Source organism: Ornithorhynchus anatinus, chromosome 17, assembly GCF_004115215.2.
Source record: "Ornithorhynchus anatinus isolate Pmale09 chromosome 17, mOrnAna1.pri.v4, whole genome shotgun sequence".
NCBI lineage: Eukaryota > Metazoa > Chordata > Mammalia > Monotremata > Ornithorhynchidae > Ornithorhynchus > Ornithorhynchus anatinus.
This window is the reverse complement of record NC_041744.1, coordinates 18,723,026-18,743,532: the sequence shown is the minus strand read 5'-3', so window position 1 is coordinate 18,743,532 and position 20,507 is coordinate 18,723,026. Positions and strand designations below refer to the sequence as shown.

The window sequence follows — 20,507 nt, the reverse complement described above, 5'->3', positions numbered from 1 at the left end:
TTGGGAGCATGTTTGTTTTGGGGAACTGTATTTTCCTTAAACCCTGGTTTGGTGTGTCTGAGATGGATGTCTCTCAGAGGGAGACCTGCAGTGGGCCTGTAGCCGTGATATCATGGCCCTCGTTAGAAATGAAAAGAACTTTGATAGCTCGGAGGATCACGTCGGCCCGAAGATTGTGGGGATGAGGGGAGGCTGATGTGATGTCATCTGGTTTGTGCAGCCCACCTTGACGTTGGCTTCTCAGATCGTGCCCCCCCCCCCCCAGCCCGCCCGCTTGGTTGGTGTCCAGCTTGTGGTCCATTCTGCCAAGCAGATCTTTCTCTACTGCTTTGAATTGCAGGAATCAACAACTGTTTTCTGTGGGAATAGTCCCTGCACCTATAACCTATTAGTTTAAGCCTGTGAGGAGGCAACGATGGGGATCTAGCCTTGTCGGGGAGGAAGGTGCTTCTCTGGAGCCAGGAACCCGTGGGGTCGAGTGGAAAAGAGGGATTCACAATGTGCTGAATGTCCTGACAGAGGACATTCTTCCTCTGCCCTCACGCGACCTATTCCCCTTCCACCCACCCTCTACCCCCAGTTTCTCTGATCCCAGAGCAGTTTTCATTCCACATCCTACCATGAGAGGTGGCCTTCAACGTCCCCTTATCCCTCCCCTTGCCCTCCTTAGCTTAACTCCACCAGTGTCACCTTGGACAACCGAGCCATTCAGTATTTAGAGAACACGTACTCCTGTGCAGAGAGCTGTACTAAGCCCTCGGGAGAGTACGATACGACAGAATTAGCGGAGACGGTCCCTTCCCGTAACAAGCGTACGGGTTTAAATTGCGTATTTTAGCTCAGTCTAACTTGGTGCAAAAAGCCACGACCGGACCCTTTCTAATTCGGGGGGAAAGGGGTACCTGGATTCTAATTAAGGTTGAGCTGCCCTTTAGATCCATTTCCGTAGCATTTAAATGCACTCATTAACTCCCGGCGTAATTGGGAGGCATGTCATTTATGCAACGGTTCTGAATGTTTATCAAATTACCTCCAATCATCACCGTTCCTTGATGCTTGGCAATCCCGCGTATGGACATCAATAAAATACTAATTATGAATTACTAATTGTAATGACTCCTCCAGGCCTCAAAAAAAAGCAGCACTGTTTAAATTAAATTAAGTTAATTTTATTGACTTAATTATTGAAGGATGAGCTGTTTCAAGCTGTAAAACTCTGAACTGACATTTGAAATTACTTCCAGTGTTCTAATTAATGCCAATTCTTCTGAAAGCGGGAACCACAAACAAATAGATGATGGGGATAATAGGTCACCTGAATTAGCCCACGCTTGGCTTACCAGCTGCCACCCGATGCAAAACCTGCTTAAAAACAAGGTTTAATTTGCGCCGCTACTTGGAAAAAAAAGCTAAAGTGTGGACATGGGGAAGCGGTGACCTTCCTCTGCTGCTTTGGGGGAAACAGTTCTCCTTTTTCACCGACGTCAGTTTGGTTTAAATTGGTCACCTGGAGGAGGTGTCGTGTGGAGGGAGCAGATGCAGATTACTTGATCACTTGAAGGAATTTGGGTTTTGGAAAAGTCCGCCACTCAACCAAGGAGCGCGTCGACTTCCTGACCATCCTTCCCGGCAGAATGATCTGAAGGAGTTAAATGAAACAGCCACTCTGAGAGTAGCAGCGTAGCCTAGTGGAAAGAGCCTGGGCCTCAGTCAGAGGACTTGGGTTCTAATCCTCACGCTGCCAAGCGCTTGTTATGTGACCTTGGACAAGTCATTTCACTTTTCCGTACCTCAGTTGTCCTGTTCTCCCTCCTACTTAGTCGACAAGGCCCTCGCATGACAGGGACTGTGTCCAACCTGATTAGCTTGTATCGACCTCAGCACTTTACAGGGACAGGGACAAGGACTGTGTCCAACCTGATGAGCTTGTGTGTACCTCAGGACTTAATGTAGTGCCTGGCACATAGCACTTAACAAATACCAGTGTAAAAAGGTCTGCTGAATTTTGGATGCGATGGAGGTTGGGGGAAGCCTGGTTGTGCTTGGGCTGCGGGTGTGAGATCTTAGGTCATGAGGCATGCAAATGGGACAGATCCACTGCACTGTTAAAATTAAGGAGAAGAGCGAACAACAGTGTGGGAAATGTTACCGTCGCAATAGGCCAAAGAGGAGGTAAGGTTAATCCACGCTTCTGGGTTTGCCTAGGGTTTGGGTTTGGTTTTTTTGTTTGCAGCCGATCCCACTGGCACCATGTCATTTTGGCAGTGAGCAAGTAAGCACTTCAATCCACCATCATTATGATGAAGAGGAGGAGGATCTGTTGAGCTGTGGTTGGAACCCTGGATTGGGATTTTGGAAAAAGTCAGAAAAATGGGGCTCTGGACTGACCGAAGACTTCCCCGACACCCCCGAACCTTGGACTCCCGTGGTCCCAATGCCATAACTACTCGCGTCCCAACCGAGAGCTATTGCCCCCTTTCAGGGTGTTAAATTTAGCCACGATCCCACCCTCCCACTGAAACCCTTTAGCGGAAAAAAACCAAGGCTACCTCTGCTCCTCCTCCAGTGGAAACGAACATGCAATCGCCCAAGGAATTGCGAGCCCCAAAATTTAAAAGACACCTCCAAAGTCCTTGGATGAATTGAGGAACTTGACTTAAAAAAAAAAAAAAAAAAGTAAGAAAGAAAGAGCAGGCCGTTAAGATGTCGGACGAGCATTCCGCCCGTATTTGATGTTGGCCGATATTGCCCTAATCTCAAGAAATGAATAATGTTCCCTCTCATGTGCGGTAGTTATGATCAATCCAATAGGTAATAGCCGCAAATGGAGAGTACACTTTCATTTGATATTTTTTTTTAACATTCCGGGGTGGGTGAAATAGTCAAATGACAATCATCCTGGCTCTCATGTCCCATTGAGATCTAGATGCCGTTAGGAGGGTTTGATTTAATTTCACGTGGGCTCTGGGTTGCGACACCACTGACCCGTAAATGTTCATTGTCTGAGTCAAATCTCATTTTCCGTACCAGTTCTCTTTTGTCATGGCCTAGACTCAGACTTCCCTTAATCGACTCTCATAAGGGGGCTTCCGGCCCCTTATCTCAAATAGAAATGAATGTGGTCTCTCTCCTTTTTTTTTTTTTTCTTAAATGACATTTGTAATGTACTTGCTATGTGCCGGGCACTGTACTAATCACTGGGGTAGAAACGAGTTAATCAGAATTCCTTTTTTATTTTTAAATGGTATTTGTTAGGTGTTGTGCTGGCATAGATATAAGATAAGGAGATTTTTTTTTTCTGGTATTTAAGTGCTTACTATGTGCCAGGTACTGTACTAAACGCTGGGGTAGATGAAAGCTAATAAGGTTGGCCACGGTTCCTGTCCCACATCTCTAAAATGGGATTGACTGTGAGCCTCAGGCGGAACGTGGAGTTTATCGCCCTGACTATCTTGTATCTTCCCTAGTGTTTAGTACAGTGTCTGGCTCATAGAAAGCACTTAAATGCCATTTAAAACACACACACACACACGTACACAAAAAAAACCCTCCTGTTTCCACAGTCCCGAGCACTCGAGTACATAATAATAATCACCATTTTCATCACTACTGGGAGAATTCATTCAATCGTATTTACCGAGCGCTTACTATGGGTAGAGCACTGTACTAAGCGTTTGGAAAGAACAATTCAGCAACCAATAGAGACAATCCTCCCCGACAACAGCCTCACAGTCTAGAAGATACAATTTAACCGAGTTGGTAGACTCATTCCCTGCCCACGAAGAACTTCCAAGCCTAATGACAGGTTGGGGAAGCAGCGGAGGTTACAAGAAATAAAAGTGCTGTGGCCGTTGGGTGAATATTAAAGTGCTTCAGAGATGATATTAGCAGTTATGGTACTTTTTAAGCACTTGCTATGTGCCCAGCACTGTTAAGCCCTGGGGTAGATAGTATTATTTTTCTGCTATTTAAGTGCTTTCTATGTATCAATTGCTGCTCTACATACAAGTTCATCGGGTCGGAACTGTCCCTGTCCCACCTGGGGTTCCACGCTAAGTGGGAGGGAGGAGGATTTAATCTCCAATTTGAGGTTGAGGTAACTGAGGCCCAGAGTAGGGAAGTGACTGGCCCAAGGTCACCCAGTAGACGCGTAGCAAAGCCGGGCTGAGGACCCAGGTCGCCTGACTCCCGGGCCCAGGCTCTCTCCACTAGGTTATGCTGCTTCTCTTGGTTAGAGACCCAATTCCATAAGCAACACGGAGGCACTAGTGGGTAGCGAATCAATAGGACCAGCCGAGAAGCATTAGCCTCTCCCATCTAAAAGAGAAGGAATGGCTTCCATTAGCTTCCATCCCTTAACCTCCAGGGTTGTGTACGAGCTGGTGGGTCTAGAAATGACATATGATCCAATCTCGGGTTTGAAGTCTTTCGGACTCGCCACTGGGGTGTTTTAGGCGGAAATTATCTGCCTCGGCATCCCCGAATTTCATACAGGATTTAATCCTCATTAAAGGGTTTACGCGAGAGGGGTCCAAAGTAAACCGGGTCGCGTTTATCTCCCGGGGATGAGTTTATCACCCTGCGATATCTCGTTAAGGAATCAACCCATCATGGCAGTGGCACAGAGGTAAGGAGAGTCAGAGAAAAGCCATGCTTTCTTTAGGTACAATTTGAGGTGGTTTGGCTTTTGCTTTTTTTTTTTTTTGACTTTTGTAAAAAGAAAAAAAAAAAAAAGGTTTGACCCCCCCAAATTGTCCGGCATTTTCTCTCTCGAGAAGCAGTGAGTCCAAGAGGGTAGAAAACGGGTCTGGGAGTCACGAGGATGGCATTCTTTCACAAGTTCCTGATTGCCTGCTGCATGATCGTGAGCAAGTCACTAACCTTCTCTGGGCTTCAGTGTCCGTCTTTAATTGTTTTTAATTATATCTGTTCCACGCTCAGGATACGCCAGACACTTTAAAAAGCGCTGGAGTAGATACAAGTTAATCAGGTTGGACCCAGTCCATGTCCCCAGTGGGGCTCAGTCGGAATCCCCATTTTACAGGTGAGGCCACGGAGGCTCAGAGAAGTGAAGTGACTTTGCCTGAAGTCACACAGCAGACAAGTGGAGGAATCAGGATTAGAACTCAGGTCTTCCCGACTCCCAGGCCTGGGCTCTCTCCACCAGGCCACACTGCTTCTCTGGTTGTCAGATGGGGATTACTTCTCTCTTAAACTGTGAGCCGTCTCCGAGAGAGGGATTGCGCCTGCCCCGATTATCTTCTATCCATCCCAGCATTTAGGACGGGGCTTGGAGCGTAGCAAGCGCTTACCAAATAGAATTATCATCTGTACCTCAAGACAAGCCGAAGGATCTCTTTGGCAGTCGTCTTCTGCCTTTTTTCAGGCCGAGGGCAGGGGAGGCTAATGAATCCCTGGGTTTGGGGAATTTCTAAGTTAGCTGCAAGGCACCGTGGCACCAAAAAGCTGTCCCAAGCCATAGCTATTAAAACACTGGGTTTGGGGCACCTCATACCCACCCTGAAAGCAAATCGTTCCCAAACCAGGTGTTCTCTGCGTATTGAAAGGCAAGGCCGGTAAGATGTGTCCCTCAGGAGTCTCGGAATCAAAAAGAGGTTTGATTACAACGGGACTTCAGGTGGCATAAAAGGAGTCTGTACGTACGTCCTCCAGGACTCAAGTGGCATTTTGAATTCCGATATGGTGGCACTGGTTAAGTGCTGACCATACGCTGACCACTGATGATAATAATAATAATGTTGGTATTTGTTAAGCGCTTACTATGTGCAGAGCACTGTTCTAAGCGCTGGGGTAGACACAGAGGAATCAGGTTGTCCCACGTGGGGCTCACAGTCTTAATCCCTATTTTACAGATGAGGTCACTGAGACGCAGAGAAGTTAAGTGACTCGCCCACAGTCACACAGCTGACAAGTGGCAGAGCCGGGATTCAAACCCATGACCTCTGACTCCAAAGCCCGTGCTCTTTCCACTGAGCCACGCTGCTTCTAAGCACACTGATCTAAGCACTGGGGTAGATACAAGATCACCAGGGCCCCACGTGGGCCCTGTAATTTATATTCGTGTAATCTGTAATTTATATTTGTAGTTTATTTAGTGTCTGTCTCTCTGGACTGTAGGCTTGTTGTGGGCAGGGAATGTGTCTGTTTAATGCTAGACGGTATTCTCCCAAGCACTTAGAGCAGTGCTCTGCACACAGTAGGCACTCATTACATAGGATAAAAACAGAACGGGGATCGAACCCCCATTTTGCAAATGAGGATACTGAGGCCCAGAGAAGCGAAGGGACTTAAAGGTCACACAACGGGTAGATGGCAGAGCTGGGATCAGACCCCAGGCCCTTGTGACTTCCAGGCCCTTTCCGCTAGGCCATAGTTTCTCTCAAACTTCGAAATGCCATGACCTCTGAGGTCAAAAAATAATATTAGCCGTCTAAGTGCTTGCCACGTGCCAAACGCTGAAATAGATACAAGATAACCAGGTCTGACACAGTCCCCGTTGAACAGGACTCATGGTCTGAGAAGCAGCACAGACATGTGGAAAAAGCACGGGCCCGGGAGTCCGCCGAGTGGGGTTCTAATGACAGCATCAATACCTGTCTGCTGTGTGACCTTTGGCAAGTCGCTTCAGTGTTCTGTGCCTCAGTTTCCCCAACTGTGAAGTGGGAATGATTATCATCCTTCTACTTAGATTGTAAGCCGAACGTGCGACAGGGACTGGGTCCGAACTGATGAAGTTGTATCTACCCCGGTACTTATAACAGTGCCTGACATTTAGTAAATGGTTAAAAAGTACCCTTCTAAAAAGAAGAAGAGGGAAGAAGAACGGGGATTGAAATCCCATTTCACAAATGAGAAGGAGGAGGCCCGGAGAAGTTGAGTGGCTTGCAAAGGGTCACCCAGCAGATGGAGTCAGAACTAGAACCCGGGTCCACTGACTCCCGGGCTTATGCTCTTTTCGTCTAATCCATCAAACGACCTTATCTACTGAGTAGTCTCTTGCATGGATAATAATAATGTTGGTATTTGTTAAGCGCTCACTAGGGGCCGGGCACTGTTCCAAGTGGTGGGGGAGATACTGGGTAATCAGGTTGTCCCACGTGGGGCTCACAGTCCTCATCCCCATTTGACAGATGAGGTCACTGAGGCACAGAGAAGTTAAGTGTCTTGCCTCAGGTCACACAGCTGATAGGTGGCGGAGCCGGGATTAGAACTCACACCCACAGACTCCCGAGCCCGGGCTCCTTCCACTAAGCCACTACAAACCCATCTTCCTAACCTCCGGCTCTTGAGTCTGCACAACGAGGCACCCCAAGTGAAAACGGAGTTAATCGGAGACTGCTAATTGTAGCTCACAGGTTGCGTTTACTATCAGGAAGTGAGAGAATTAATTCTAGTGGCACCCAAATAACACCATAAAATTAAGGCCCCGTCACCCTTCGCGTTATAAATCTCATTCTTTGGTTTGCTGCCATGAAATTCTCCTGAGAGCTGATGCAGTGTGTAATTTACCCTTGAGGTTTTATGTTCACCCCGGCCCCAAACTCTTCTTCCCCCGCCTCCCTCTCTGGACCCCACTTAAAACACCATTTTCTCTCATTAGGTTGAGACACAGATAGAAAGTGTTAGTTTTAGGATGGTCTCCGAGCCGGAAGACGAAGGCATCTCCCACATTTTCTCATGGAGGACTCCCACCCTTTTGCCTGGGCTTCCTCTAGACTGTAAGATCACTGTGGGCAGGAAAAGTATATTTTCTGCCCTGACTGACGGGACTTGTTTGGAAATAAAGCTGTTTCCTCTCACGTTGAGGCAGAACTGTGAATTCCTTGTTGAACTGGAAGCTCCTTGTGGTCAGGTAACGTGTCTACCGACTCTCGTACGCTGTGCTCTCCCAGGCCATTGGTATAGCACACGGTAAGGCTTCAGTAAATGCCAACGATAATAATAATAATGGTATTTATTAAGTGCTTACCATATGTTAAGTGCTAGTAATAATGGTGTTGAAGCGTTTACCTCGTGCCAGGACTGTGCGAAATGCTGGGGTAAATAAAAGAGCACCTGGGTTGGACAAAGTCCCTGTCCACGTGGGGCTCACAGTCTTAATCCGCATTCTCCAGATGAGGTAACTGAGGCACAGAGAGGTGAAGTGAATCCACTTTGAATTGATCGATTCCCCAAATGCTTAGTACAGGGCAACAAACCTAGTAGGCACGCGTTAATACCGTTACTTATAGAGGTACAGCCTCGGGGAGACATTTGAAAGAAACCTTTCGATCTGGTTTTTGGGATGGCTTGGGCTGAAATGTGTCATTTTACCACGGAGCCCCTTGTTCAAGTGAGCTATATAGGGGATATTTGGTATAAAATTGAGGGTCAAAGCTGCACCCTTATATTTAGTGCCTTCGGTTATGGGGTACTTGCAAAAGAAAGCTCTGCCTTTATCTTTTGGATAGCCGGAAAAAAAAGTACCTGAAAAATTGAGGCTTTTCCCTCCCAGACTAATAATAATACCTTGAAGCTCTATAGCTCCCAGAATACAAATATAACACAGAGGGGCAGGGCTGGGGAGAGCAAGGAGAAAACTCAACCTGTCTTGAAATAAAACAGCCTCACCAGGTTTTCTTAGCCAGGTTTCATTATTCTTTAAGCACTCCTCTTTCCTCCTCACATTTGGTTCCCATCACTCGGCTTCTCGTTCCGCTTCTTTATTCCACAGATGGGGACACCAAAGAGAAACGAGGAAGGCACTGTGTCAGGGGGATTTTAAATAATTACAAATCGCCTCTTTTTCCGGCACCAAGATGGAAGAGACTGAAAGCTCCTTGTGGGCAGGAATTGTCAACCCACTCTATCGTAAGGCACATAGTGAAGTGCTCTGCACACAGTGGTTTTCACTAACTTTGAATAATTGACTGTGGGAGGTCACTCTTTGGCAGACACCTAAAAATCTCCCTTCTTGTAAAGGGAAAACTATACTTTCTCAAACCAAAATCTGTCAGATGATAAAGGATAACTTCAAACTCATTAAGAGACTTGGGTTAACTCCATTTACTCCTTGGGAGCCTCGTGGAGACTCGGAAACTGGCCCATTTGCGGATTACTCTACTATCGATGCCATAGACGGTTGATTACAAAGGGGATCCTCTACTGTCATTCTTCTCCCTTCCTCCCCCGTCCGTTTCTCCCCTCTCCTCCAGAAGAATTTCAGAAAAAGTAGCTTGGGATGCAAATGAAATCGCCACTGTAACAGACTGAGCCACAGCCGTGTACAAACGCAGGATATTTCCACTTTAGGCACGCTTGTGCCCACGATCCCAAAGTCAGCATCTCGGTTCGTTCCCGGAGAGTCTCATCGAGCTTGCTTTGTGTTGATATTCAAAGTAAGCACTTAACCAATGCCATCATCATTATTATTATTATTATGAATCGCAGTGGTTCTTTGTGATTAGACTTGAAACCGAAAGGTGGGAACAAAATGCGAGTCGGAAAGAGAAACGCTTCAAGAAGAATCAAACCTGGCTACGAGAAGCTGGAGAGGCTGTTTCATTTCACGACAGATTGAGTTTTCTCCTTGCCCTCCCCAGCCCGGCCCCTCGTCATGTTGGTATTCTGCGAGGTGTAGAGATTGAAAACGTTGTTATCAGTCCGGGGGGTAAATGCCTCGATCATTGAGGAATTTATTTTTTCAACTAGCCACAAGAAAAAGGCAGAGTTTGCTTTTGACAGTGCCCCAAACTGAAGCCATCACATGTAGGGGTGTGGATTTGACCCTCAATTTTATACCAGATTTCCTCTATATAGCTCCCTTGAAAAAGGGCCTCTGTAATAAAATTACATATTTCATCCCAAGTCATCCCATAAAAATAGAATAAAGGGCTTCTTTTGAAATATATTCATTCAGTTTTAGTTGAGCGCATACTGTGTGCAGAGTACTGTACAGAGTACAATATAACAATAAAAAGAAACATTCCCTGTCCACAATGAACTTACAGTCTAGTGGGGTAGATAGATATTAATATAAATAATTGCTGAAAAGTCTCCCTGAGTCTATACCTTTACAGGTAGTGGTATTGATATGTATTTATTAAGCTCTTACTACTCACCAAGCACTGAGGTAGAGACAGGAAAATCTCAATGGACACAGTCCCTGTCCCACTTGGGATTCACAGCTTAAATGGGAGGGAGAGCTGGTATTTTAACACATTCTTATGATGAGAAATCTGAAGGCACAGAACAGGAAATGACTTAGCCACGGTCTCAATTCACAAACAGATCCGGATCTTGATCTTTCCATGTGACCTTGGGTAAGTCACTGAAACTCCCCCGTGCCTCAGTTCCCTCATCTGTGAAATGGGGATTCAATTCCTGCCCTCCCTCGGCCTTACCTTGGGTGTCCCATGTGGGACAGGGACTGTGCCCAACCTTATTGTCTCAGAACAGTGCTTGACCCCTAATGAGGGCTCAACAAATACCATAATCATCCTCGACGCCAGCGCTTAGCCCGGTGCTTGGCCCTTCACACAATCCACATTTGCTTTTATTAATATCCTTTATGGAAGTCCTGTTGATTTATCCATTGACTCCCATCTTCTCTGCTCGTCCATACCGGCCTTGAATGGTTTCCCTCCTCCTCTGGCTTCCCCAGAGAAACTCTTTAGGGATGAAGGGCCTCTTTAAGAGCCCAGAGGACTTCCTCGATTGCGGTTTCTTCCTCTCTGTAGTCAACCATTATTCTTCCTCAAGTGCCTAAGCTGCTGGCTCAGCTAAAGAGCACTTACACACATCTCATACATGCCCCATTACTTCAGCACTAACTCATGTCCGAATCGCCTTTTCCTTCCTCCTCCTATCAGTCAATCCATCCCATCTGTAATTAATTTCAGTGCCTGCCTCTCATCCTCCACCGAAAACTCCTGGAGGGCAGACATGACGCCTGCCGACTATCTTGTGCACTCCCAAGCATTCAGTACAGTGTTCTGCGTACAGTGGGTACTCTACAAATAGTACCATCATCATCAATGGTATTCGAGCGTTTCCTGGGTACAGAACACTGTACTGAGAGCTTGGGTGAGTAGAGTACAACAGACTTGATAGACATGTTCTCTGCCCACAGTGAGTTTACAGTCTAGAGGGAAGTAGCGATTGACTGAAGGAGAGAGTCTGAGTCTGGCTTTCTTTAAATTTTTTTAAATGGTATTTAAGGGTTTACTTAGTGCCAGAACGTGTACTAAGTGCTAGAATAGATAGAATCAGATTGGACACAGCCCCTGTCCCACAGAGGACTCAGTCTTAATCTCTGTTTTTACAGATAAGGATGAGGCACAGATAAGCCACTTGCCTAGGGTCACACAGCTGCTAAGTGGCAGAGCTGGGATTAGAACCCAGATCCTTCGGACCCCCAGACCAGGCTCTTTCCACTAGACCACCCTGCTTTCTCCCCGAGAACACCATTGTCCGTTCCTTTTCCTAATTTCATTTCGCTACAGTTGCTTGTCCATTGTCGGTACCCGACCAGCGTCTTCGGAGAGCTTAGAGGCAACCTACCTCCAACCTCCTCCTGGGTTCATCTTGTCACTTGACGATTTCCCGCCCGCCCCAAATCTTCCCCTGAGCTTCAGAGGAACAGAAGACCATGACCTAGTCCAGGATTTGGATCAGGCGAGGTCCATTCCGACCTGGTATCCATCTCTTCCCACAGGGTGCCTGTAGGATTATCACCCTTGCTGACATTCAAACCTGTGTTTGGGTTGTACCAGCTAACATCCAAGGGTCATCCTATTGAATGTCCTTTCCCGAACCTCAGGGGATCAATTCTACTCACAGTAATGATGGAATTGGTTAAGCAATTACTCTCTCGAATACCCTGGGGGAGATAAGTTATAATCGGGTGAGTCACGGTTCCTAACCTAAAGGGAGCCCCCAGTCTAAGTGGGAGAAAGTAGATTTAGTTTGACTTGAGACTGTAAGCTCGTCGTGGGCAGGGAATTTGTCTTTTTATTGCTATATTGTACTCACTTCAGCACTTAGTAAAGCGCTCTGCACACAGTAAATAGGATTGAAGGAATGAACGCATTTCCTAACTCTCCGCCATAGATTGTAAGTTTCTCTGGGCCAGGCGAACATGAATCTTACTTCCCTCGTACCCTCGCAAGTGTTTATCGTAGGACTGGTCGATTGAGTGCTCTCACTAGAGTAGAACAGGCTTCGCCTGGAGAACTGTTTGGGGAGAAAAGTGTCAGAGAAAGCGAACGACAGCCCTAAGAAAATAGAATCACTAAATAACGTCTCAAAGTCACCCAGCATCCTGAGGATTAGATCTCTTCCCCATGGGCCGCAATTTTTTTTTTTTTCCCGAGTTTTCAATTCCGCGGTCTAATGTGCGGCGCTCAATCATTCCTAAATAATTTAAAATTAGCGCTACGACTGAAGATTTATGTTTTCCCCATTAAATCAGTAATCAGACATTGATGGAGGTTAAAACTTCACTTGGGTTATGGTTGAGATTTTATTCAACAATCATAACCTTGGCACGTGAAGTACATTTCCAATCTATTTTTCTTTAACTCCGTGCCCCCTGACTAGTGTCAATTACCAGCAAGGCGCTGCCTTATCATCACGGCAAATTAATACCATCTGTCAACATAATCATTACGCCGTGTTTCTCAAACAGGTCATATTTTCTTTCACTAATGTGAATTTAAGGAACAAGCCTACTTCTTTATAGTTGGGAAACAGCAAGGGGAGAAAATTGGCCCTTAATCAAGCCGATTATCAGGACACTGTGAAGGAAAATGCCCTGGCAGGACAGATAACACCGGATCGCCGGACCCGCGGTGTGACTGATAACGACTGTCGACCGCGATCGGACGTGGCTCCGTGATCACCAAAGGTCAGTCGGACTACCGGCGGATTTTAGTGGCCACGTTGTCTTCCTGCCCCGTTTGCTGGCCAAATGGAAGCGGCGACGAGACATTCGCTCCCTCCTCTTCCTCTTCTTTTCCATCACCCGCCGACCCGTAGCTTGTATCCACCCCAAGGTTTAATACAGTGACCGACAGGTAGTAAGCACTTAAAGGCCATTAAAAAAAAAAAATGGGAGAGGCAAGAAGAATCAGAGTCTGAGATTCCTCCCCAGACTCCACAAATTCCACCCTGTAACGATCTGTGGTCTATGATCATGTGGTCTATGATCAAGTTATCGTATTAAGCGCTCGTCGTGAACTAGGTTTAGCCTTCCATTGGAAAGGCTTAGTGGATATTTGTGAAGCTGTCAGGTTCTGAGCCGGGATGGAGTTCTCCTTCTGATGAAAAGGTAAATGCTGAAAGGGTTTGGGTTGGCATGAAAGTCAGTTATTCTAACCTGCTCTCTGGCATCCCTACTAGAACTCAATTCTTTAAATAATAACGATAACAGTGGTGTTAAGGCCTTAGTAGGTGCCAAATACTGGACTTAGTGCCGAAGCAGAATATTATTTGTTGTGGGCAAGGGATGTGCCTGTTTATTGGACAGTACTCTCCCAAGTGCTTCGTACAGTGCTTCTAACCTCCTCACACCTTAATTCTCTCTTTCTCAGTTGGGAAAACCCCTGGAGAGCCAAACTGTGTTCTCCAGGCACAAGGATTACACGTGTAAAGCTGGAAAGGATCCCATCTAAGGGGAGTAGTTTGGTTCTCAACTGGAGAATGCTTTGTTTTAGATGCATGCTCTGTACACCAGTCTTGCCAAATCTCAAGTTAGAACAAGCCCCTGAGGAAATTTAATTGTCCTTTCATTCAGTCATTCGCATCTGAGCGCTTACTGTGGGCAGAGCACTGTACTAAGCACTTGGGTGAGTATAACAGACACATTCCCGGCCCACGATGAGCTTACAGTCTAGAGGGCAGGCAGGCATTGATCTAAATCAATTACAGATTCGTACGGTATCACTGTGGGGCTGGGAGGGGAGATCATTCAACGGAGCAAGTCAGGGTGATGCGGAAGAGAGTGGAAGAAGACGAAAGGGGGGCTCAATCAGGGAAGGCCTCGTGGAGGAGATGGGCCTTCGATAAGGCTTGGAAGGCGGGGAGAATGACGGTCCGTCGGATTTGAGGAGGGAGGGCGGCAGGACGCGGACGAAGTGTCAGCGGCGAGATAGGTGAGATGAAGGCCCAGGGAGAAGGGTGACACTAGAAAAAGTGAAGTGTTTGGGTTGAGATGTAGTAGGAGAGTAATGAGGAGAGGTAGGAGGGAGCAAGCAATGGCGAGGAGTTTTTGTTTGAAATGGAGGTGGATGGGCAACCCCGAGAGTTTTTTGAGGAGTGGGGAAACACGTCCTGAAGGTTTGGGTAGAAAAATGATCTGGGCAGCAGAGTGAAGTATGCTTAGAGTGTGATGGCGTGGGGAGATGCTGCATTTCAGGCTGGACTCCGGGACTCTCCCGTGAAGTTCAGTGCTCTCCCCCCGCCCCCGCGCACACACGCAAAAACACACACCACTAATTTCCACCCCATTTTACTCACTCCTCTCGGCAGCACGCATTCCCGGAGCGCATATATTTTCTGAAGTGCTACCTGAAAATAGAGCAAACCCCAGCCCGATGTACATTAAACCATAAAATCTCCAGTCAGCGTACGGTGTTTGGCCTCGGATAGAGCCCCGCTGAATACGAGATGCCTTACGTTCTCATTGTTTTCTGGTGTGGTGTGCTTGAGATTGATGAGGGACCACCTATTCAAATGGTCGTTTCAGCAATAAGAAAATCCATACATCATCATCCTAAGCACACAGCCAAGAAAGATTGTAAATGGACGGCACAGAATCAATGACATTTACCATAACATCTTCAGGCTTCTAAATCCAATAAAGAACATCTTAGGTGCTCGCCTGCCTTATAAAGACAAAATATTTGGGTTGAGGCGGGGAGCTAATTGGAAGGAGCGTGATAGTTCTGAATTCCTAATAAAAATGCTTCTGAAGCAACAACCAATTGACCACGAAAGGAAGCCTGGGGAATTTTTTAAGGGGTGGACAAGATCTCCACCCACGTGGGAAGCGACGTAGACTAGTGGAAAGAGTCCGGGTCTGGGAGTCGAAGGACCCCAGTGCTAATCCCGGCTCCGCCCCTTGTTTGCTGTGTGACTTTGGTCAAGTCACTCGACTTCTCAGTTCACCTCATCTATAAAACGGGGATGAAGAGTGTGAGTCCCACGTGAGACGGGCACTGCGTCTACCTGAATATCTTCTATCCACCCCAGCGCTTAGTATAGTGCCTGGGACTGCCATTTAAAACAAAAACAAGCCTAGGAGTATAGGCTCCTGTCTTTTAGAAAGGACGTAGTTGCCAGTCGCCACTCCAAAAATCACCCGCACTGAAAGGGAGGACTTTGTCCCTGAACTCATCTAGACCGTAAGCCATTTCAGGCAGGGAACATTTCTACCAGTTCCGTTGTATCGTACTCTCCCAAGTGCTTAGCACAGTGCTCTGCATATACGTGCTCAGTGAATGCCAATGATTGATTGATATGTCCATTTTGGAACTGCTTCAGCTATTTTCATCCAGATAAACGGGCATTACTTCTTACAACGCCTCTGTTTTCGCTCCTGAAAGTGTTTTTTTTGTTGTTGTTGTTGGTTTATATACAAACTTCTGATAGAGAAGCAGCCTGGACTACTGGAGAGAACTTGGGGCTGGGAGTTGGGAGACCTGGTTTCTAACCTCAGATCGGCCACTTGCTTGCTGCATGACTTTGGGCAAGTCACTTCACTTCCTCATCTGGAAAATGGGGATTAACTGTGAGCCTCACGTGGGACAACCTGATTACCCTGCATCTACCCCAGTGCTTAGAACAGCGCTCTGCACATAGTAAGCGCTTAACAAATACCAACATTATTATTATTATTCCCTTACCTCATTTGTAAAATGGGCTTAATTACCTGCTCTCCCCACCTCCTAGGCTTCACGGGAGAGGCGGGATGGTGTAATGGCTAGAGCACGGGCCTGGGAGTCAGAGGGTCATGGGATTTTTATCCCAGCTCCACCACTTGTCTGCTGTGTGATCTTGGGCAAGTCACTTCCCTTCTCTGGGCCTCACAGAACACAGTAAGTGCTCATTCAACACAATTGAACGAATGAGTGAGTGAATAAAAGTTCAGGAGGAAAGCAGGGTTACCGTAGCTCATAGCCACCTCCGAACCGGATCCCCTCCTCCATCCTAGATTGGCGTTAGCCTCTGAGTCGGGTGGCCACTCTAATATAAATCCTCTAATTCTTCATCCGACCCAAACATTGCCCTGTGCTCCCTAAATTACTGAATCAAACTGACTAGAATCTTCAGAAAAAATATATTTCCAGAATATTTTCCCAAAGTAGCTTCTGGCGTCTTCGTTACGAGCGAGCTTCCTTTTATTTTCTGACCATTTACGTGTCCTCTCGTAGGTCTTGATAAATGTGCCCTCGGTTGATGTAGCCATGCTTTATAATCCAAGATCGTGTCAGCGTTAGCACTGTTTTAGCGATACTTTTCAGGAGATAATTGAAGATTTTCTGTAAGGGGCCTGAATGTGACCAGATCCTGAGAATCGGAATCACCGCCGGGCAGTGGTGACATGTATGGGTCACCAGATTATCCTCAGCAATTCATTCACTCAATCGTATTTGTTGGCGCTTACTGTGTGCAAAACATCGTAGTAAGCACTTGGGAGAATATGCTATCACAAATTGACACAGTCCCTGCCCATAATATGTAATAATAATGATGGTATTTAAGTCCTTTCTATGTTCTCAGCACTGTACTGAGTGCCGGGGAAGATCTAGTTAGGATACCATGAAAAGGGGTTTTTATTTTTGTTTATTTTGTTTTTTAACGGTTTTGGTTAAGCTCTGGTTCATTCATTCATTCATTCAATAGTATTTATTGAGCGCTTCCTATGTGCAGAGCACTGTACTAAGCGCTTGGAATGTACAAATTGGTATCAGATACAGTCCTTATGTGTCAAGGACTGTATCGAGCACTGGGGTAATTACAAGATAATCAGATTGAACACAGTCCGTGTCCCACATGGGGCTCGCAGTTTTAATCCCCATTTTACCAATGAGGGAACTGAGATACGGAAGCGAAGTGACTCGCCTCAGATCACAAGTGGCGAAGCCGGGATTAGAACCCAGGCCCTTCCAACTCCCCGGCCCGGGCTCTTTCCACCGGGCCGTGCTGCTTCCCCAAGGCTCGAAGACTCTTGCCGCTCTGTGAGAAACCGAGGGAGAAAGTTTATATGACCCTCTGCTTATTCATGAATTACTGAGCGATAAAATTAATTACGCATTTCATAACATGTCCTTTTCTCGTGGATTGAATTTATGTCCTTGGAGATTAATTCTGGTACCCGGTCAGGCATTCCACAGGCTTTGAGGACAACATTTCTTCGGGCCTGGCGTGTCCATATTGACAATGAAATATTTAATTCCGGAGGAGCCACTGGAGAAGAACTTGAGCCTTTCTCCGTGACCTTGTGGTATTTTTCCGAACGAGAGGGCACATGAAAGGTTTGGTTTTCGTGGATCCAGTATGATTTTGTGAGACCGCCCCCCATTATATCTCAAGGCGCAGAGCAGAAAGCAGATAGAAGTGCAAGATAGCGAATTTATCGTTAAGCCCCCATCCAGGTAGCTGGAATGATGTTCCTTCATTCACTCGTATTTAATGAGCGCTCACTGTGTGCAGAGCACTCTACTAAGTGCTGGGGAGAGCAATACACGGACACATTCCCTACCCACATGTGTTCCAAAGTTGTTTGGTACCAAAGTTGAGTGTCCGTGTCTTCAGAGAAGAGGGCTACCTGATCAGGCATGAGAGGAACGATGCTAAACTTCCTCTGAAAAGGCTCCGTTCCAAGAATCTTTCTTCTCACAAAAGACGTCTCATCCTTTCGCCGTACGCGGTAGCTGGGTAATGCATTCATTCATGGAAGATTGCATCTGCATATTACTGGGGATGCTAATTAGGCTCAATCTGATAATAAGATCACATTGACATATTGCAGTCAAAATAATGGTAAATAAGTCATTAGCTCCACAGAGACATCTCAGATTAATCCTTTATTTTTATTTTCCTCTAACCTTCCTCCCCGTGAGAAACTCGAAACAGTACATCGGGTTCCTCTCTCTGCTTTGAGCGCCAGCGGCGGGGAGGGACGTTAGGTTATTTGGGGAGATTTAAGCGCGGAATTTTGCATTGCGATAATCTGCGCTTGTATCTCGAGCTTTCACAAAACGTTAAAATCACCGGAAACACTTAAGACGGGAGAGAACGTAAATGGGCGATCCGAGATCTAGTCCCACCTGGACTGCCGGTCTCCTGTGTGACCCCGGGCAAGTGGCTCAAGCTCTCTGGGCCTTAGTTTCCTCATCTGTGAAATGGGAATAGCAATAGCTGTCTCTTGGTACCTCACAGAAGTATTATAAGATCAAAATGAGGTATGTTTCGGACAAGCCTTCGGGCAAAGTAAAAGCCCTAGACATATTCATATCAGAAGCAGCGTGGTGTAGTGGATAGAGCACGGGCCTGGGAGGACCTGGATTCTCATCCTGGCTCTGCCACGCGTCTGCTGTGTGACGTTGGGCAGATGGCTTCACTCATCTGTGCCTCAATTACCTAATCTGTAAAATGGGAATTAAGAGTGTGAGTCCCATGTGGGACAGAGAGTGGGTCCAACATGATTAACTTGTATCCCTCCCAGCACTTAGAACAGTGCCTGGCACATTGTGCTTAACAAGCACCATTATTATTATTACAATATTCGAGGTATTATCGACGTCTGCATTTCCATAACTGTTTTCATGATGGTCCAGCGTAAAGATCCAGGTGTTTCAAAGGGTCAAAATGCCAACTGGGAGCATTTCAAAGCAGTTTGCATGAATCAAATTGATAATCCCCTGGAGATTTGAAAAGTACCCGGCAATCGCTGATATTTATTGCACACTTCCTGTCACACAGCAGGCATGTGATAATAATAATGATGATGTTGGTATTTGTTAAGCGCTTACTGTGTGCCAAGCACTGTTCTAAGCACTGGGGTAGATACAGGGTCATCAGGTCGTCCCACATGAGGCTCACAGTCTTAATCCCCATTTTGCAGATGAGGGAACTGAGACACAGAAGTTAAGTGACTTGCCTTATTATCATCATCATCATCATCATCATTATTATTTTGTTGTTGTTATTCTTGTATTTAAGTACTTAGTATGTATCTGGCACTGTGCCAGGGTAGATACAGAGTCTGTCGGATTAGACGTAGTCCCAGTCCCACATGAGGTTCGCAAAGTAGGAGGGAGAACAGTCCCCATTTTACAGATAAAGAAAATGAAGCACAGAAAAGTGAAATGACTTGCCCACAGTCACAAAGCAAGCAGTTGGCAGAGGCAGGATTAGAACCCAGATCCTCCGACTCCTAGGCCCGTGCTCTTTCCCCTAGGCCACTTGGCTTTCCAGGCATGTGATGGACCTGGGGCTTAGATACCGCATCTCCTGACTCCCAGCCCTGAGCTCTTTCCACTAGAAAAGGCGCTTCTCGGTGATGCATAATGACAGGCGGCTAGGCCGGGATATTTGGGGAATCCTGAAAAACGCTGGGCCAAGGATGACTCGGCCTCACTCCCTGAGTCTCTGAATTACTCCCACGGTCACCCTGTACGAGAACAAAATGTTTTCAGTCAGTCATTCGTTTTTATTGAGCTCTTTCTGTGTGCAGAGCACTGCACTAAGCGACTGTACTAAATGTACCAACAGACACACTCCGCAAAGCACACAACGAGCTTCATGGGGCTTTGGGAGGGTGCAGAGCAGTTCCCTTTCTTCAGAAACGAAGACGAGAACCGGAATCGGGGATTCAGCGAATGCTCCAAGCCAGTGACATCAACGAGCCCCGGGCCTGCTGTGTCGTGCGTCCGCCGGAGAAAGCCCGGCGCTAAATAAATGATGGCGGTTGTCCCGTCCCATCTTCCTCAGTTTGCTTCCTTCCCCTCATAGAACTTCACTCCCCAATGCCGTCTAAAAATCTCCCATCCTGACCACTCGATAACAACCTTGAGAGTGATGCCCGACGAGTCTCCCGTGGCTTAGGATCCCGAAGATGGATCGGCTTTTTAATAGGATCTCGGTAGCGCCGTGCATAATTCATGACTCCCATAAGATTTTAACCAGGAGAAACACATGGCCTAGATGAAGATTTCCGGCATTTCTGCATATTGATTGTCTATTATACTTCACCTCTTGATTGCAGCATTGTTCCGAAATAATGCGTCTTTAAATAGTGGGATGATAATGTCGCAAGCGGCGGCTGGTTCTCTGGGACGGAAGGTCTCCGAGTTGCGTGCTCTAATTCTTGTCACGGGAACGGGTCGCTTAATCCGTAGTCCGACTCGGAGGCACCTGGACCGTTCTCTCCGGGATCCTCCGTTTTGTGTCTCCTATAAGAACCGCGATTGGCTAGATCAGAGCTGCTTTTTCTTGCAAAG

The 20,507-nt window shown here is 46.7% G+C and overlaps 1 long non-coding RNA gene across 1 annotated transcript in view; it reads left to right on the top strand.

The window, feature by feature from the left end:
- The window catches only part of LOC114817676, a 163,426-nt gene that overhangs the window by 115,463 nt on the left and 27,456 nt on the right, over nucleotides 1-20,507 (top strand). The window lies entirely within an intron of this gene.